The sequence below is a fragment of the Macaca fascicularis genome, chromosome 12, assembly GCF_037993035.2.
Source record: "Macaca fascicularis isolate 582-1 chromosome 12, T2T-MFA8v1.1".
Classification (NCBI taxonomy): domain Eukaryota; kingdom Metazoa; phylum Chordata; class Mammalia; order Primates; family Cercopithecidae; genus Macaca; species Macaca fascicularis.
In genome coordinates, this window is record NC_088386.1 from 50,684,726 (window position 1) to 50,704,150 (window position 19,425).

At 32.2% G+C, this 19,425-nt stretch overlaps 1 long non-coding RNA gene across 8 annotated transcripts in view; it reads left to right on the forward strand.

Annotated features, from left to right (window-relative positions):
• The window catches only part of LOC107127005 (uncharacterized), a 52,448-nt gene that overhangs the window by 22,867 nt on the left and 10,156 nt on the right, over positions 1-19,425 (forward strand). For 5 of the 8 annotated variants that reach the window (XR_001484266.3, XR_010579872.1, XR_012420941.1 and 2 more), the window contains 4 exons: positions 1,742-1,899; positions 5,575-5,632; positions 7,056-7,154; positions 7,308-7,401. This is a non-coding gene — a long non-coding RNA (uncharacterized lncRNA). Of the gene's footprint in view, positions 1-1,741; positions 1,900-5,574; positions 5,633-7,055; positions 7,155-7,307; positions 7,402-8,126; positions 8,207-11,320; positions 16,362-19,425 lie in introns of those variants that run through there. The other 3 variants (XR_010579874.1, XR_010579875.1, XR_012420944.1) reach the window with 3 other exon arrangements.

Genomic DNA, 19,425 nt, shown 5'->3' on the forward strand with positions numbered 1-19,425 from the left:
TTTCTATTTGTGAAGACAGGAGGGAGGTAAACACATAGAGAAAAGCAGAAGAGGAATAGTGATGATGAAAAAGAATAGCAATCTAACCAAGAATCTGTTTAAAGAATGAACAAAAGACTTAAATAAACATTTTTTTTTTCTGAGAAGATATACAAATGCCAATGAGTACGTGAAAAGATGCTCACACAACTAATCATTAGGGAAATGTAAATCAGAACTATAACGAGATACCATCTCATACACATTAGGATGGCTATGATTGATAAAACAGAAAGTAACAAGTGTTGATGAGGATATAAAGAAATTAGAACACTTGTGCACTGCTAGTGGAAATGCAAAATCATGCATCTGCTGTAGAAAACAGTATGATGGTTCCTCAAAAAATTAAAAATAGGATTATCATATGATCCAGCAATTCCAATTATGGGTATATACCCAAAAGAATTGAAATCAAGATCTCAAAATGATATTTATACCAATGTTCATAGCAGCATTATTTGCAATTGCTAAAACATGGGAGCCAGCCAAGAGTTCATCAGTAGATGAATGAATAAGCAAAATCGTATACACATGAATTGAAGCATTGTTAAGCCTTAATGAAAGAAGGAAATTTTGACATATGCTGCATGAATGAACCTTGAAGACACTATGCTAAGTGAAATGAGCCAGTCATAAAAGACTATGATTCCACTTATATGAGGTACTTATAGTAGTCATAATGTCAGAGACAGACAGTAGAATGGTCGTTACCAGTGGCAGGGGGAAGGAGGAATTTGGAAGTTTTTATTAATAGGTATACAGTTTCAGTTTTACAAGATGAAAAGAATTATAGAAATGGATGTTGGTAATGTGATTGTACAACATTTTAATTGTATTTAATACAGTTAAATTGTATACTGAAACATGGCTAAGATGGCATAAGATAGTAAAGGTTATGTTATGTGTGTTTTCCCTCAATTAAAAAAATACACTAGGAAAAATAAGTAACTTTCTCTAAGTCACACTGTAGGAAGTCATGGAGCCAGGATTTAATCAAGGGTACTGTCTTCCACTATCTATGTAACCTGCATTTGAACTAGAGACTTGTATTTTCAGGTTCCAAACTGAATTATTTTGAGGCGTATTTACTTCTACTGGCAAAAAAGGAGAAAGAATATGTTGAAGATCAGTTGTGTTAAGGAGGTTTAGTTTCAAAGAAAAATCCCCTTTTTTAAGGAGAAACACTCAGTCATCAAAAGATTTAGATATTTGCCACAGCTCCAAACAGTGGACAAGTCAGTATGCATTTTCAAACTCTCCTGTTTCTGGAATCACTCCCCATATCCCTTAGCACCAAAATGGGACATTTAAGCATTTGTAGAGAAAAACTGCCATTAATTTAGAAAGGTTAGACTACCTACTGCTAGTTACAGGGCCACTTAGGGGCTCAGATAGAGAAGCCAGATTCCTGCCCTTAGAAGGCTTATACTTTAGGCAATGTTATATTAGTGACAAAGTTGGCACTGTTTATATAGAGACCTTGGTCACAGAGGGAAGAGTTTGTGGGTGTGGAATGTTCTGTGCAGCTTCTGATAATCTGAACAACATCCGCAATATTGCAAAGCCATTGCATACTTCTTTGTGAATAAATCCTGATTTTTTGAAGTATCCATATAACTTTGAATAAGGTGAATTCATCCCCAGCTCAAGTATAAATCCTTATTATTCTAAACTGTCATTTCTCAAACTTTATCTTGCATAGGAATCATCTGGAAGATGTGTTAAAACAAAAAACCAGACTGCACAGTCCCACCACCAGATTGAGTCAGACCTGAGAATCTGCATTTTTAACAAGGTCCAGATCATGCTGCCACTGACAAGGGATCACACTTTGTGAACCACCGACCTCACCTAGTTATGGTAATCTCATTGCTTTTGCAAGTGACTGGTTAGGTCACCAGCATGTAGTGTGATTCTGGGCAACATGAGGGGTCATATGTGAGAAGACTCCTAGGAAAGGTTTCATTGCTGTTAAATGGGACACCTGAGAGGAGAAAAGCATTGTCTTGCTTGTCTGTGTAGCCAGTTTCTTGTAACTATAGGCATTAAAGCCCAAGGGAAATGCCAGTAAGGTGAGGATGGTGGAACAGAAAGACAGCACCAACTTGGAAGACAGTCTACATTTGCACTTCTTGTTAATTAATGTCCTTATTGTTTTAACACAAAGAGTAGGGGGGATGGGGAAATCCCAGTGGGATATTTTAAGACCAACTGAGAGCAAGAGACAGATTTAGCAGTTGCTAGGAAGGAGAAACTGAGTTGATTAGAGACGCTTTTTGAGAGGAATTTGAATAATTCTAGAACACCTTACTGCATGAGAATGTTTTCATTTGGAAAGTTTTAAAAATTTTTATGTTTTTTAATTGTTGAAATTAGTTTGAAGAGAAATATAGCTAGCTCAAGGTCACTTGGGTATACTGCAACTGCTCATTGTTAAGCAGGGATTAGATAGAGTCATGCAAATAAAGATACAAACAGAAGCAAGAAACACTAAGAGAGGAGAATGGAAGCCCTGACCTATTAGTAGTTTGGATAATCAGGAAAAATTTTCCTGGCAGTTTTCTTTAAGCCATGATGAGTTTGGGAGTAAATTAGGAAAAGACATAGGTGAGTCAGGTGGTGGTGGGGTAGGGGAGAGAATTCTAGGATAGGAAATAGCTAGATGCAAGTAAAAAATATTTTGAGGATGGAAATTTTATCGTGTAGAATTTTTCCTCAATTCATTTTTACTCTCCCCTCATAAAAGTACAATCTCCACAAGGATGATTATACAATCAATATATAGTTAGTGCAATATGGCAGCATCTCTCAGCTCTATAGCTTTACTGATTTTCATCTTAATCTGCCTTTACATATGCAATTTATTTTTCTTAGTCATGTGCTTTAAATCTGAAATATTTAAAACTGCATTTTTCACATAGCAAACCAGATTTAAAATGGACTGACAGTCTATGTTCCTCATACTATGTGTCTAATACTTCTAATTTCTTAACTATGCTTTGTTTATGTGTATCTCTAGTCCATTTACTTTTTTATGTTAGATAATTTTTGTTACTTTTTTATTTTTGAAAATAAGACACTTTATCTCTCTACATTCACTCTCCAGTCCATTTACCTCTTTTATTTTCTATAGGCAGTTATAATTAAAATAATTTATTTAGCATACTAACTTTTGTTAGCTGCCTCTTTACACTAAAATGTTAGCTCCATTGAAACAAGAATTCTCTGGTCTTGTTTACCACTGTGCCCCCACACTGAAGTAGAGTCCCATGTCAATAAACATTTGAAGAAAGAAAGATGAAAAGAAAGAGAGAAAGGGAGAAAGGGAGAAAGGGAGAGAGGGAGAGAGGGAGAGAGGAAGAGAGGAAGAGAGGAAGAAAGGAAGAAAGGAAGAAAGGAAGAAAGGAAGGAAGGAAGGAAGGAAGAAAGAAAGAAAGAAAGAAAGAAAGAAAGAAAGAAAGAAAGAAAGAAAGAAAGAAAGAAAGAAAGAAAGAGAAAGAGAGAAAGAGAAAAAAAGAAGAAAAGAAAGAAAAAAAGAAAGAAAAGAAAAAAAAGAAAGGAAAGAAAGAAAGAGAAAGAAAAGGAAGAAAGAAAGGAAGGAAGAAAAGAAAGGAGGAAAGAAGGAAGGAAGGGAAGGAGGAAGGAAGGAAGGAAAGAAGGAAGGAAGGAATGAAGGAAGGAAGGAAGGAAGGAAGGATAGCAAATACGAATATTACATAAAAGATCTAGATGTTATTATCAGCTTGGCTCTAGGGAGAGGTAACAATTATGTATGTACACAAATAGGATATTTTTCTTTTAGCTCTTCTGCAAATATACGGACATAAAATTATACATTAAGATTTTTCCTTTGCATTTAAATAAGTGCTCAGTTCTTTAACGTATTATTTGCACACATTTAAAAGGAGAGAATGAAATGGCTAAAAGTTATAAATCAGCCACTATAGGATAAAGTTTACATGATTATAAGAGAAAAGAAAGTTAATATCTCTTTCCAGTTAAAGGCAGACAATAAAACTTGTTGTGAAATGAGGTTGCTGGTAGATAGATTTATTCATTCCAGTTCATTATTTCAGAGAAGCAGAGCATACTTTAGTGTTTAATCAGATGTCAGAGGAAAGTCATTATACTAAAAGTTTCATACAAAATAAAAATGAATAATTTCAGCTTTTGTTAGGAAATAATTTTTATTGCATTGGCATGTTCCATTTACTTTTATGGTCTAAAAATGGCTTGAACTCAAATTTAAAGCAAATTCCATGAAATAATTATGAAACAATATTGCTAGGAGTAATGGGAACCATAAAATTCTGTGAGGCTCTTAAAACTAACACCAATTATACCACGTTCTTGAGTCTATAACATTTTAATTGTATTGAAAACTTAACATTTGAATCAAAAACTTTTACACACACTCTTTTCTATGTGTCTGTATAAATTTAAGGTCAGATACTATGACACACAAATATTTGAGCAATATCCTATTTTTTCTATGTTAATTATGAATGTAAATATATGTAAGTACTTGCCTTAGTAAAGATAAATGAAAAATGTGCTAAATTTAGAGGGTTTGTAGACCTTTTTTGTTTATCTTTTTAAAATTATTTTTATCTTGTGCATTTATTTTCTCATATTTTTTCTTTTGAGAATTTCCTACTAAATTGTTAATATCAACTTGTGTTTTAAAAAATGCAATCTAAATACAGTTTTATTCTTTCAATACTATTTTTATAAGTGGATATATTCATAATATTCTACAAAAATTTCCAAACTCCTGACAAAAATTATGCATCGAGAAGTCTTCCCACTTAAGTCCATCATTAAATCTAAACAGAAATTGTCATTATATTTACCAAAATGGTATATCATTTTATTATGTTTAATAAACAAACATTTCAACTTTTGAATTTTTATAATTTTTAAGAAAAAATAATGCAATTTCTAAATATAATTGATATGATAAAGAATTATTTCTAGAAAATAAGTTCCATAATTTCTCATTTTTTAAAATTCTCAATACTAATAAGTTAGGGTATTTACTTCGCATTTTACCATTGATAGGTTAGGCTAAATTTTATAATAAAATATAACCAAAACAAAAAGTTATTACATTTCACACTATTTTGAGATATGCCTGGAATATATAGAATTTGGAATCCCATCTCTATTTTCAGGGCACTCAATTCCAGTTTAATGAGTGAATAGATGAACATTTTAAGCATATACATATCTTCTCCTATAAATGCATCTCTGATCCTTATTTCATAGTGTAGTTTATTTTTCTTTGCATCATCTTTTAAAGGACATTGAATTTATAAAAAAGCGATGTTACCTAAGTGGATTTCTATTCGTGAAAATGGATATCTGTACTTTAACTCATTGATCAGGTACATGATAAATAAAAATATGATTGCCTTTGTACAGCACAACTGGCAGTCATATACTCCATCCAGAAATAAAGTTAGCATGCATATACCATGCATTTTGTTAAGTAGCGAAGCTTCCTTTAAACACTCATTTACTTTTTCAAATCAGGACCAAGATTAACATTCATGAAGCAAACGGAAGAGGAATCAAGTGCATCCAAGCATATGTAAGTATTTGTACTCTATCAACTCTTTGGGGTTATAGTATCTTTCCAAATAGAAAGTTGAGCCACAGTTTCTGTAATTTTTTTTTTTTTTTTTTTTTAGATAGAGTTTTACGCTGTCACCCAGGCTAGAGGCTGGAGGCTGGAGTGCAGTGGTGCAATCTCAGCTCATTGCAACTTCCATCTCCCGGGTTAAAGTGGTTCTCATGCCTCAGCCTTCCAAGTAGCTAGCAATACAGATGTGTGCCATCACGCCTGGCTAATTTTTGCATTATTAGTGAAGATAGAATTTTGCCATGTTGGCCAGGTGAGTCTTGAACTTCTGACCTCAAGTGATCCACATGCTTCGGCTTCCCAAAGTGTGATTACAGGTGTGAGACACCAGGCTCAGCCATGATTTTTTAGTCTGAATATTATGTTAACTCTGTAACACTCCAGAAATTACCACTTTGTAAATGTGCTACTTAGTTGCCTAATAGTAACACTAAAAGTAACATCTAAGGTGGTAATTCTCATCAAAGGCAATTATGGCTCCCAGGGAACATTTGGATATGTCTGAAGACATTTTGGTTACAATTGGGGGTGCTACTTATATGTACTGGGTAAAGGCAACGGATGCTGCTAAATATCCTACATTGCACAAGGTACTCCTCACAGCAAAGAAATTTCCAGTTCAAGATGTCAATGATGCTGAGGCTGAGAAATCTTGATCTAAAAGTCTCAATTTAAAGGTCATTTAGTCCACTTAAATATGGACTTATTGTTGGTTCTGATCTACACATTTTTCTACAAGTACCTAATTTAGAAGCTGAACATTTGTTTTTATAGTTGGCAAAACTCACATTCAAACACAGAAAAAAAAAATTAGTGTCACCAAATTGGTAAATTAAATTGGTGATTTCTGGTAAAAAGTATCATCATAACTGCTTTCCTAAAATAGATTGTAAAGGATTAGCACAGAAGTTATCTGAAAAGAACAGCCCTTCTTTGTCCTGAAGAAATAAATGTAGCAGGTGAAGAGAAATAAATTTCCATTATTTCATCATTGTAAGAAGAGACAGCCTTAATGGCATCCTCAAAACCTGGAATGACTGACACATACCACACAGTTTCAACCAAATTAAAGGAAACTGTCAGATGCTAACAGGAATTGCCTTTCAAGAGACCAGAGAGAATTATTGTAAGTATGTTGTGGAAATTTTGATAAACCATAGCAAAACTTTTACTGCAGACTTAAGGCTGGAAAGTCAGAGACAGTGGGTGTGGAATATTCAGCATTATAGATTATCCATCATCCATCCCGACCTCCTTTTATGGACCTTCCTGTATTGCAGAGATAGAAAGCAAAGAAGCATGTTATTTGATTTCATTGAAGCTAGGGACCTATGTGCGATTTAGATTTCTTTCATCCAATTTGTCCATGTAGATCTGAATTGGGAACTGAATTAAAATAAGAGAGAGAGAAGAAAGATGAAAGGCATGGAAGGGAAAGGAGGAAGAAACAAGGAAGAGGAAGAGAAATAAGGTAAGCAGAGGAATAAAAGAAGAAGGGGAGGAAAGAGGAGAGGAGAAGAAAAAAGAGAAGAAAAGAGATACAAGAGGCAAGGTAGCCACTTGTCAAGCAAATGTGTAGTGACTCCAGAGCCAACAGTTCTGGTGTTGAGTGCTTGTTCTTTAGATTTCAGATTGCAGTTAAAGTAATGGAACCCTGTGGCTGCCAGTTGGTGCACCAGCTTTCTGAATCTCAATTTCTGGTATTGGCCAAGTGAAGTGTAAGTAAATTAATGTACTGCGTTGTCATGTTACTCAAAGTAGAAAAAATGTGGAAACAATGTAAATGTTCCTCAAAAGTAGATCCATTAGATAAAGCAGTGTGTAACCATATAATTTATTTAATTTTTTCGTTAAAATCCTGTAGATCTATGTTCATTGCCAAGGAAGGGTGTGATGGCTCAAATATTCAGGCATTCATTCACTTCATGCATATTTATTGAACACTGTCTGTGAACTTGGTAATGTACTAGATCTTGATGATGGCAAAATTGAAATATTTCCATTCATTATATAAATTTGTATTTAGAAATTCATGACATATATTAAAATAAAAATGTATAAAACTATGAATAAAAATAATCTTGCATTAAAGACATGTACTTGCATATTCATAGAAAAATATCTAGCCTATAGTGGTAATTTAATAAATGGAGACAGTGGAAATATCTGAACTGTATGAATAAAAGTTACTATTTTATATATTTATATACTGCCTAATTAATAATATTTTACATCATAATTTTATCATTTTTATAATCAGAGGAAATAAAATGTTTCAATTTTTAAAATAAAATAATTTAGGCATATGTGGCATACTTATAAATCTTCTTTCTTCAGAATGTGCTTTTTCTTCTCAAGTGCAATTTGTCTAATATTGTAATGAATGGTCTTATTTTATATAGGATATATGTATCTCATCTTACATATGTGTCATATTTTATAGATATGTTTCTGATGGAATTAATCTGGTATGTCTTCTTAAGTTTCAATGGAAACACAAGGAATCATCAATTTAAATGCTAAGTATGTTGTAAAATGCCATTTCTTCCAAATAGTAATGATTTACTGAGTATTTACAATGTGCAGGACGTGATGCTAATTAATTAACCCTCACCACAACTAAACATATTAGATCCAAAAACTTAGCATCTCTTTACACAATAGGAAACTATCACCCAAGGAGAATAAATACCTTGTCCAGTCTATATGGTTAGAACATGATAGAACATAGATTTGAAAAGAGTATTAGAGAGGCAGTAAGTCCATGTCCAAGATACTGTATCTTTTTATTTATCTATTATTTTTTATTTAACTTGGTACTTTTGTCTTCATGAAGATTGTACTGTCTTTCATGTTATAAAAAAAGAAGGTAATAATTTCCTTAGAACATTGTAAATGTTAATCGTCTTAACATTTCAATTTAGAATTTTGTCTTCTCACAGAGTGAAGAGGCATAAATTCACAGTTTATATCTTTTAATGGGTTGGGTTTATAGCCTAAGCTTAGTGGGTTCTGTTTATGATAACATAGTAATTGGTAGTGAAATTCATAGCTGGACATGATGGCACACATGTGCAGAGCTGGGTTCTGAAGTCGCACCTACTGAGGAGGCTGAGGCCGGAAGATTGCTCAGGAGTTCGACTCTGCAGTGAGTTATGATCACAGCACTGCACTACATCCTGAGTGACAAGAAAGACAGGAAAGGAAAGGGAGAAAAGAAATTAAGATATTCTGCTGCCTGCGTTTCAAAGAGCCAGGCAAACATATCTGTTTTGCTTCATTTAGTTTTTCATCATTTCCTTCTTCCTAGAAAAACATGTTTTGAAACCTCTATTTAGCCTCTATTGAAACCTCTATTTAGGTGCAACACACACACACACACACACACACACACACACACACTAGTACACAAATAAAGAGGTGCATTGCAATAACTTCCAAAAGTTACTGTATAACTTTACCAATATCTTGATGTCCTTCAAAAGATTTCTTGTTAAGAACAATGAATAGGCTACATGAATCTAAAGAAGAATTTCACAAACATTCTGAAATTCTTCAAATTTGTCCTTTCTCTAATATCTAAGTAGACTTCTTGCTTCTAATTGTTTGTGCAGTTCTTATGAAGTCATTTCCTTTCAAGGAAAGTTAATGATTGAAAGTTACCATCCTATTAGCCAAGTGATTGATGTTAGATAATTGCATTGTGAAATATAGCAGCTACAAACAAGAGCCTTCTTGTTCTCACCAGCTTAACACTCTTTCCTAATAAAGAACCAGAATGTGAGTTCCCAAATGTTATTATTCACACTTTGTTTTACAACCAATACACTATATAAGAGAGAACAAAGGTGTCACTGATATATGAAGAATGCTAGTGTTAAACATGAATGTGGTCATATTTTCCACTAAATTTGGAATAACATTAATATATATAGTTCAGCTCTAAGGCAAATGCAACCAGATAAACTTCAACCATAATATACAGAGAAGGGGAATTATTACGAATTTCACAATTAACAAGAAAATGCTTTTCAATACAATTGAAAAAGAAGGAGTTTGCTGATTTCTAGACCTCTTCAAGTTATTCAAAACCCCATATGTTAAACTAAGTATTGTACTAAGCATGTGAAATGCAAAACTTGAGTGATAGAATGTCTGCCCTGAAAGTGTAAATATGCAGTGCAACAAACAAGAGAGAGCCAGTGGAATAGGCTGTAGCCCTGTGTGCAAATACTTTCCACAAACTGAGAGTAAAGGAATATCAGAATATCAATAAGGATAAATAGAATTCTGTCAAACTAAGAAGGAAAAATAGATAATTCCAAAAGAATAGATTGCATAAAAGAAGCAGACACGGTGAAACTACCTGGAACATTCACACAATGCTTTAAAATCCAGTGTAGCTCACGTGGAGAGTGCATGGCAGCAAATGGTGGGAGACAAAACTAAAAGGAGGATTTGGGATACACTTTACTATTTAAATTACCAGCTCCATTTTAGAAAGATCATTCTGGCAGCAATTTGAGGAAGAAGTAAGAATAAAGATCAAGGATCATCATCAGGTCTGCCTAGGAGTCTAAGCGGGAGGTGAGCTAGCCTGAGCAAATACAGTGAAGGCTGAATGGGGAGCAGAAGAACCAGAAAGGTAATGTCAAAATCAAAGGTGCCCAACTTCATGGAGACATTTAAGAATGCAGGCAAACTTCAGCTTTAAAAAGTGTGTGATGCTATGAGAATTTGCATTTAATTCACTTAGCAACATCTCTATGAGATAGCACCATTCCTGACTTGTAGAAAATATGGTTGAAACCCAGACATCAAAGAGTTTATGACACAAAGAAGATTCAAATCTAAAACCAATAGCTATACTATTATTCTGATACTCTTTTCTAAAAACAAAATAGTTTTTTGTTATGTAGCCATACAAAATTCTAGGAGATGCTAGTTTTGCATTTGGGTGTATCTATCTACCTATCTATCTATCTATCTATCTATCTATCTATCTATCTATCTATCTATTTATCTATCTATACCTATATAACTATCTTCCTGTATCAATCCTGTAGAGTTTGAGAAATTGTTATCTCTTATTCACAAAATTTCTTTAAAGTAACAGAAATATAGAAAATAATAATAATACTGACAGTAGGACTTCTGATTGCTTCTCTTTCCAATTCAGTCCTATTGGCTCTATATGACTCCTTGCCAATCTAGACACCCATGTTCAGAAACTTCTGGAATGTCCTGACAAACATTCCATGTACTCTGGTTCCAGCATAAACTACTGCCACTCTAAACTAACATTACCAAAACTATACCCCTTCTTCTACTTCTCATGCTGCAGAGAGTTATTCTGAAGCAACACAATACAACTTAGATCAGGCCCACTAAAAACGTATGATATCTCATTTCAATTGTATCTTTGTTACGACTTGGAAATGCTTACACTCATCAATGTATCTAAAACATTTTTGAAGTTAGAATACAAAAAGCAGTATTTTAAAGTATTTTAAATTTAATAAGTATTTATTACATCATTTCTAAGGTTAATAATAAGCTTGCATTTTTCGACTATTTGCAAGTTGTCAAACAGTGTTTGATGTGCTTCACATGCATTATCCTATTTAATCCTCACAGCTGATGGCATACTGCTGTAAGGACTAAAGCATAAACACAAAGAAAAGAAACGCCTCTGACCCAGCCTCCCATACTGAAGCCATGACTGTAAGTAAGACTTCAGACAAGACACCCCAATAACTCAATAGATTCATTGTTATTATTCTTAGTCTGCATCTGGAGCCACAGAGGTTTAGAGGCATTAAACAAACATTTCAAGGTCACAGAGCTGATAGCTGTCAAAACCAAAACTTAAAATAGTTCTACTTGAACCTAAGGTTAATTGTTATTTATATTATATTATTATTATCTGATATTCAAGGTCCCCCAAATCCTTACCATAGTATAAAATAAAAAATAGGAACTAAAATTGGCTTCAATTTACTGTTGTAGTTGCTTAAATAAGAGATAAATATATCAAGATAAACACAAAGATATAGAAGATGATAATACAAGAGGTTTAAGAAAAGCATATTATTAATTAGAGAATGCACATATAATAATATTTATTTTTTAATTTAAAAGCCAATGGTCAGAATTGTCTACCTCTTCTTTCCTTTATCCAAGAAGTCCTTGAAATGACACAATGGGGTTTACATGTTTTTAAAGTGTAAACTCATAATCTTGGGGAAAACCAGAGTTTCCCAGCAGCAGATTTTATATTTTAAGAAATTATTGGAAAATTAGGAGGTGGGTGTGGTATGTTTACTTGACATGAAAGATCAGAGGAAACTACAAATAAAGCCATATCAGAGAAGATTGTAGAAATACTCTCAAATGAGAGTTAATGCTCAAGAGCAAGAGAGTATCTGCAAGGACTTAACATCTTCACCACTGTTAAGATCTTTATTCTGAGAAGCTAGGCAGCATAGGCAGTCTTGATTCTCAACCTCCCTCAAACATTTTCTAAACAGAGTAAAGTATCTGCTTAGAGAGAGATCCTATTCAGTAACTAAGGATGAAGATTTACAGGAGCAAAGCTAACTCCAGACCACTGCAGGGACTACAGAGGCAGAAACACAAAGAAAAGAAATGCATCTGACTCAGGCTCCCATACTGAAGCAGTGACTCTAAGTAAGACTTCAGACAAGGTGCTGCAATAACTCTAGCCAGTTGGATAGAGAACTCCTGTAGTGGGAAGATAAACACTCTCCCTTATTTATAATCACTCAGAGTTTTTAGCCATAACAAGAACACAGGTTCAATAATAAGGAAATATCAATAATCAAATATATTTGGGAAGAAAAAACATTGAATGAATATATGTTTCAGAAAAGTAAAGGTTTCACATAAAGAAGAAGCCCTATACATGGGCCACATGAAAGTAATTGAGTTTAAAGAACTACATGTTCATTAGGCCCAACAGAAAGGAATATCTGACAGAAAGGAAAAGTTTCTTTCTTTAAAGAAATTAAAATAACATATTTTAAAGGGAAACAAAATCAACATGTTGAAGATTCGCTTAAACTGGAATTTCTGACTGAGATTTTCTATCTGAATGCTAAGCCAGTGGCAAAGTGATTGAATGAGAGAGAAATTAAGAAAAATGATGAGATGTATCTACAGGTTTCAAGATCCATATAAAATAAATTTATAAAATGAGAGTACAGAATAAATGGATAGAGAAAGATAAAGACATGGTTGAATAAATTTCCCTGAGTTGTAGGAAGACAGTCCTCAGATTGAAAGGGTTCACAGGTCTCTCATCAGAAAGAAAAAGAAAAAGAAATGAAAAAACAAAACCAAAAGTATTCAGTATATTTTAATGAGACAAATGTAGATGTATTTTTGTCAAGTGTCAGATTCCAAAAATAAGTTGAGAGAAAAAAAACACTAGAAAATCTTTGTCGTAAAGATTTTAAAAGCTGCTAAAAGATAACGCCTGCAAGGGAATTATTTAATTATTTTAAACTTAACAACCTAAACCAGGAAAAAACTAGTTGTCCAATATAAAGTTTGAACTATACCCCAAAAAATTCTGGTAAAATTCGTAGATGATAAACTGATGAAAACAGAAAAGAAATTCAGAAAGATATTGCAAGATACAAGACACATTTTGGGGACAAATAAAAACAAAATTATATCTAAATAACTGTTTCTAAAAATGTACATTTAATTAATCAAAAATATACAATAGTATTAGAGACAAAACAATCTTGGGGGTAATTTATGGGAAGGAAAGAATAAAAAAGAGGAATATTAAACATAATTTAGCATATCAATGAAAATAACATTTAAGAAATTATGCTTTAAATGAAAAACGAGAAGTATTTTATGTTAATAAAAGTTTAAATCCACCGAAGAAATAGAAAAATAATGAGCATATTTTATATTAAAAGATTTAGCAATGAAATTTATAAAGCACAAAAATGTCAGAAGCACAAGAGAAATTTTAAAAATTTTATATAAATCCTAATTGACTTCAAAAAGCCTCTCCCACAGAATAACAAAGCAAGTATTAAATACATGAATAAAGAAAAATAGCATATGATTAACAAATATATTGGGCAACACAAGAAATCCCAATAAGTTTCAAAAACTTAAAAATCCTACATACCACGTTACTTAACAAAATGCAATAAATCCACAGTAAAATAACAAAAGGATAGTCCCAAAGTATTTTCACTTATAAATTCACTTATAATTAATTTTTTTAAAACAATAAGCTAACATAATTTAGAAATCAAAGGCAGATCGAATTTTACCCAATTTATAAAATATAGTCAAAGCTGTTCTCAGGTAAAATAAATAATAAGCCAAAATTAATAAAATTTAAAATAAAAGCATAGATTTGATCAATAAAATATTTTAAATACAACTTTATTTGGGCTAGCAAAGATAATTTAGAAAATTTAGTAAAGATATAAATATCAAATATTACTAGGAATGTGAATGAATAAATGAATGAGTTCAGTGGGCATAAAGTAATTATATATAAATACATTTTAAAAATCTAGATATAGTGCATTAATTCCTAGCAATATGTAAAGCATAAGAATTTATCTAGAAGTAGAAAACCTGACTCGACTAATACGTATAAAAGAAATTGAATAAGCCTTCAAAGATAAAGCCAGTACTTTTTATTAATATGATCTAGAAAAGAATACAGAATGTGCCTAATATTAAAAATGAGATTCGAGTCCTGATATGTCACACTAAAAATGCATTGTCTTAAACATTATACAAAATAATATGATATAATAACATCAAACACTTTAAAAGTACATTTAAACCAGTATGAACTAAAATGGCTTGATATAAGATAAGAAATGAACAATTTTCCCATATATTGGCCAAATTTCATTAAAAAATACAATTAGAAGGTTCCTCAGAAAACTAAAAATAGAGTTACCATATGATCCAGCAATCCTACTCCTAGGTGAATACCCAAATGGAAGGAAATCAGTATATCAAAGAGATATCTGCACTCCCATGTTTGTTGCAGCACTGTTCATAGTAGCCAAACTTTGGAAGCAACCTCAGTGTCCATCAATAGATGAATGAATAAAGGAAATTTGGTACTTATAAACAATGGAGTTCTATTCAGCCATACAGAAGAATGAGATACGGTCATTTGCAACAACATGAATGGAACTGGAAGTCTTTCTACCAAGTGAAATAAACCAGGCACAGAAAGACAAACATCATATGTCCTCACATATTCGTGGCATCTAAAAGTAAAAAACAATTGAATCTATAGAGATAAAGAGCAGAAGGAAGGTTACCAGAGGCTGGGAAAGGTAATCGGGTGGGTGGGGAGGAAGTGGAGATGGTTAACAGGTACAAAATAATAGGCACAATGAATAAAACCTAGTATTTGATGGCACAACAGGGGCGATACAGCCAATAATAATTGTACATTTAGAAACAACTAAAAGATTACAACTGGATTGCTTATAACACAAAGGATAAATGCTTGAGGGGATGGACACTTCATTGCACATGGTGTGAATATTACACATTGTACACCTGCATCAAAACATCTCATGTATCCCATAAACATACACACCTAATATGTATTCACAAAAATTAAAATTAAAAATTAAAAAATTTATGTAATTAAAAGAAAACATTCAACTAAGCATAGTTAAAATGCCATAATACATAAGAATCAACTTAAAGAAGAATTTGAGGCATATATAATTTTTCAATCATCAGAGAAGGAGAAAAGGAAAAATATTGTTTATATCTACTGTTGATAGTGTGTGAAAAAATGAATATCATCACATAGTTTTGGTAAGAGTGTGAAATTCTCCATCTTTTTTGAAAGGGACTTAGTATTGTCTATGCAAATGAAAAATGCATACATTTTGCTTTGGCAGTTTAACTTCTGACTGTGTGTGTGTATATATGTGTGTAGAAAGAGATTCACAACAGCATGGATTATAATGAAATACATGGAAACAGAGTCTGTTCAATGAACTGTGATGCATTATGATAACTAAAGACAGAGCTATAGACACAATATTAAATGAAAAAGAGCAAGTTTCTTAATACTAGATGTAGTATGATTCATTGATGTAAGTTCACATTGAGGTGCACTGAGCCCTCAGTTTATGCTTTATGATAAACATGTCTGTAGAAAGATTATCATTCTTGCTAGTTTAGTAAATATATCTGAAATATGTACTTTACCTTTGTTTCTAATGGTCACATGTAAAACTGAAGGATTTCAGATAATCCAAGTGTTTTTTTTTTTCAATTTATGTGCAAAGACTACTAGAAATTACATTCACTGAAATTAATTTCTAAGATATTTTTCCACTTTGGCTCTAACAGTAAAAGTTTGTCACTAGACTTATTCTATTACTCAGTATTTACTGACTATTATGAGCATACTAACATGATAAGCTCAGATTTTGTGCCAAACCTATGATGGACTTTCATTTGGTTGAATCACAAAATGAAACAAACACTTCTCTGATTTTAGTATGTGCTAATAAACCTCTAGATTGTTTTGCTCTCTGATCTTGTAATAAGCTGTTAATGTAGCAACTGAATATTTTGACTTTCTTCCGAGACAAAAGAGAAAACAAATAAATGATAGAAATTTTCTGCTTAACAGTGTTTTTATTGCTTTTCATTCAGTGTGTCATAAGATACATTTTGTGGAAAATGAAATTCTACAGAAATCGCTTCTCTTTATATCATATAAGTTAGATAATTCAAAAACTGCATTAACAAGTTACAAAAATTGTGAGCCTCTTTGATACTATCATAGTTTATAAATATACACTATATACAGTAGTTTACTTATTCAAATTATTGTTTTATTGGGGATTTGGGATATAGTTGGATAGCTCAGAAGAGAGTCTGGGCAATTTGTAGGCATCAGATTTGAGAAAAACCTAGTGAAAGTTATTGTTAACAGGATAGAAATTCAATAGTTCCCCCTCTTCTGGGTATCTGGAAAATAAACTGACATCAGGAAACGTTGAAAACAATTCCATTTGTAGAATATAGCTGTCTGGTACCCCATTGTGTCGATATAGTCTACAACGATTTACAACATATAGTTTAAATGAGTGACTAAATAAATGTTTTCCTAAATTAATAAATAAACAAACTGATGACCAGGAACACAGAAGAAGAAATACCTTACCTTTGAGTACATATATATGCAATACAATAATTATTTAGAAAAATTCATTGCATTTAATACACGAAATAGGGTATTGAACATCAGGACTTCCTTGAGTCATATTAGTCTTCTCAGACACACAGGGTAGATTTCTAAACTTCTGTTTTCCTACCATTTCAACTAAAAAGTCATCCAGGAAATCTGTAATTTTAATCTTCCTGATGTGAATTGTATCTAATACAATGTTTTACAAATGTCTTGTGATACTGCCCTAATTCTGACCCTTTTCATTCTGTCTTCATGATTACAATAGTTTCTGATCTCATCTTCCCACTCTATTAATTTTCAAGTGTATCCTTTTCCTTACTAAGTAGTATATTCCTAGAAGGCAATGCCTATCATGTCACACCTGTCTTTAAGATCATCTCCTACCTCCACACAGTAACAATCTTACCATGGCAAACACAACTGCCATTATGTTGACATTAACTGACCTTTTGATGGTCTTTTTTTCTAAACAAGGTCCTCATGAAACCTGCATTAAAATTACAGTGGAAAAGAATCTACCGTGTCATTTTATTACTAACATTTTTCTAATCTCATATCTTTTTCCAACATTATCCATCATTTATTCATTAATTCAACATGAATGTGGTAACTGCACTAGGCCAGGCACTATATTTGGTATTAAAGACATTAAATATTAGGTTAGGTCTCTACTGTAAAATAAACATGATCAAATAAGAAAAACAAATAAACCAAAAATGTAATTCAATATGATTCTTGTATATTTTTTCCCTCCAAACTTAGTAAAATTTCTTATGCAATAAAAACTTTCTTGAAATTTTATGTTGAAATGAAACTCTCTTTTCCTTTTTCTGCTATACCATGTTATTTATCTCTCTATTAAGGTATCTATCTAATTCTCCTTTGCAATATACCTATTTCATTCATTTGTTAAGTGAATATTTCACAGTTTAGTGTTTCCTAGATGTTTCCTGTGTGCCCCCTACTGGCTCATCAATTCTTTTAGGATAAATCCTATGTCTTGTATTCATCATGTCTTGAAAAAGTATAATATTATATTTTCAGATTTAAAAAGTAAATAAATCATGTAAGTGTACACTGGAAGATGACGTGATTATAAGAAGACTATTAGTCATAAAGGTATATATCTCTAATAAGAGTTAATTTGAAGTTAAGTTGCTTTGCAACAAATGCATGCCCAGAAAAACCCAGCGTTGCCCACACACTGCTCTAAGTAAGAATGCACCTAATGCATTATGCTTAATTTGAACTTCACAATTTAAGGGCCAAATTGAAACCAAAAAAATGTGTGTGCGAAGATATATAAATAGAATGATAAAGCTTTGGAATATTAGGATATGGGAGAAGACTTGGAAAGTTAGAGAAATGAAAAATGTTTATCTGTAGAAAAAGAAGTAGGATGGAGAGGGAATGAATTGCCATCTTTAAATTTCATATATCCAGACAGCAAATCTACAATGAATGCAAAATACATAATGAAAAGGTAGTCAGAATTTTATTTTAATCTGCTGAGTGTCATGTAAAGGCTAAACACTGAATAGGAATTCCTTAATTGCAATATTGAAGTAGAAGAAAGATATTGAACTAAATTATTTCTAAGACACTTTTCAAGTCAGAGTCTAGGATAATTTAAATATTTAGCTATAGCTTAATTTTCCATTGTCCTTTTATTTTAGGATTTCATTGTTTTTTATCTTGAAACCACCAGAAAGAGTGGTTTATAAGTAAATATATTTTTGTGTTATTGTGCTAAGTAATGTTTTCAAATATACATTAATGGAGCACAGATTTTTCAGAGGTAAAAAAGTTTTCTAATAAATTAATGAGTCATTAAAATGTATGAATGTCTACAAGGTGTTCATCAATTATATAATCAATCATAATCGAAGGTGCACTTTGGTTTCACATATAAGTTTCCTTCCTAATGTAAGTACTGGTCTAATTGTGAAGATGGGATATATTTAATATAGCTAAATAATAAATCCATGCACGATAGCAAATACTCTACATGTTTGATTTTTTTGCCATTTTCCCACTTTTAACAACAACATTTATCATATTTATATAATATCAAGAAAAGTAATATTTTAAAAACAGAATTACAAAACTCTACAAAATTTATTTTTGTATATGATGTGACATTAATGTGTTTGGTGGAGAGAATGAATAAGAAGACTTAAAGAGTAAAGAAAAAACACAAGTAATGAGAGAAGCAACATGATAAAGACATCTGTAAAGGAAGAGCCCATGACACGTGTTCCAAAAATCAATGGAAGAAGCAATCCATTGAGGGACTCCAATAATTACCTTGGGCAACATAACCATGTTGAGTCTGAATTTTCTTATCTTTGTAGGCAAGACATTGGCACAGATTATCTGAAATGTCCCTTTGAACTCTAAACATATAATTTTACAAAATTATCTCTGCTTTCACCATCAAGTAAAATACATTTCAAATGCTTTGCAAAGAAGGCAGACTTTCCTCTTATGAAAGGAA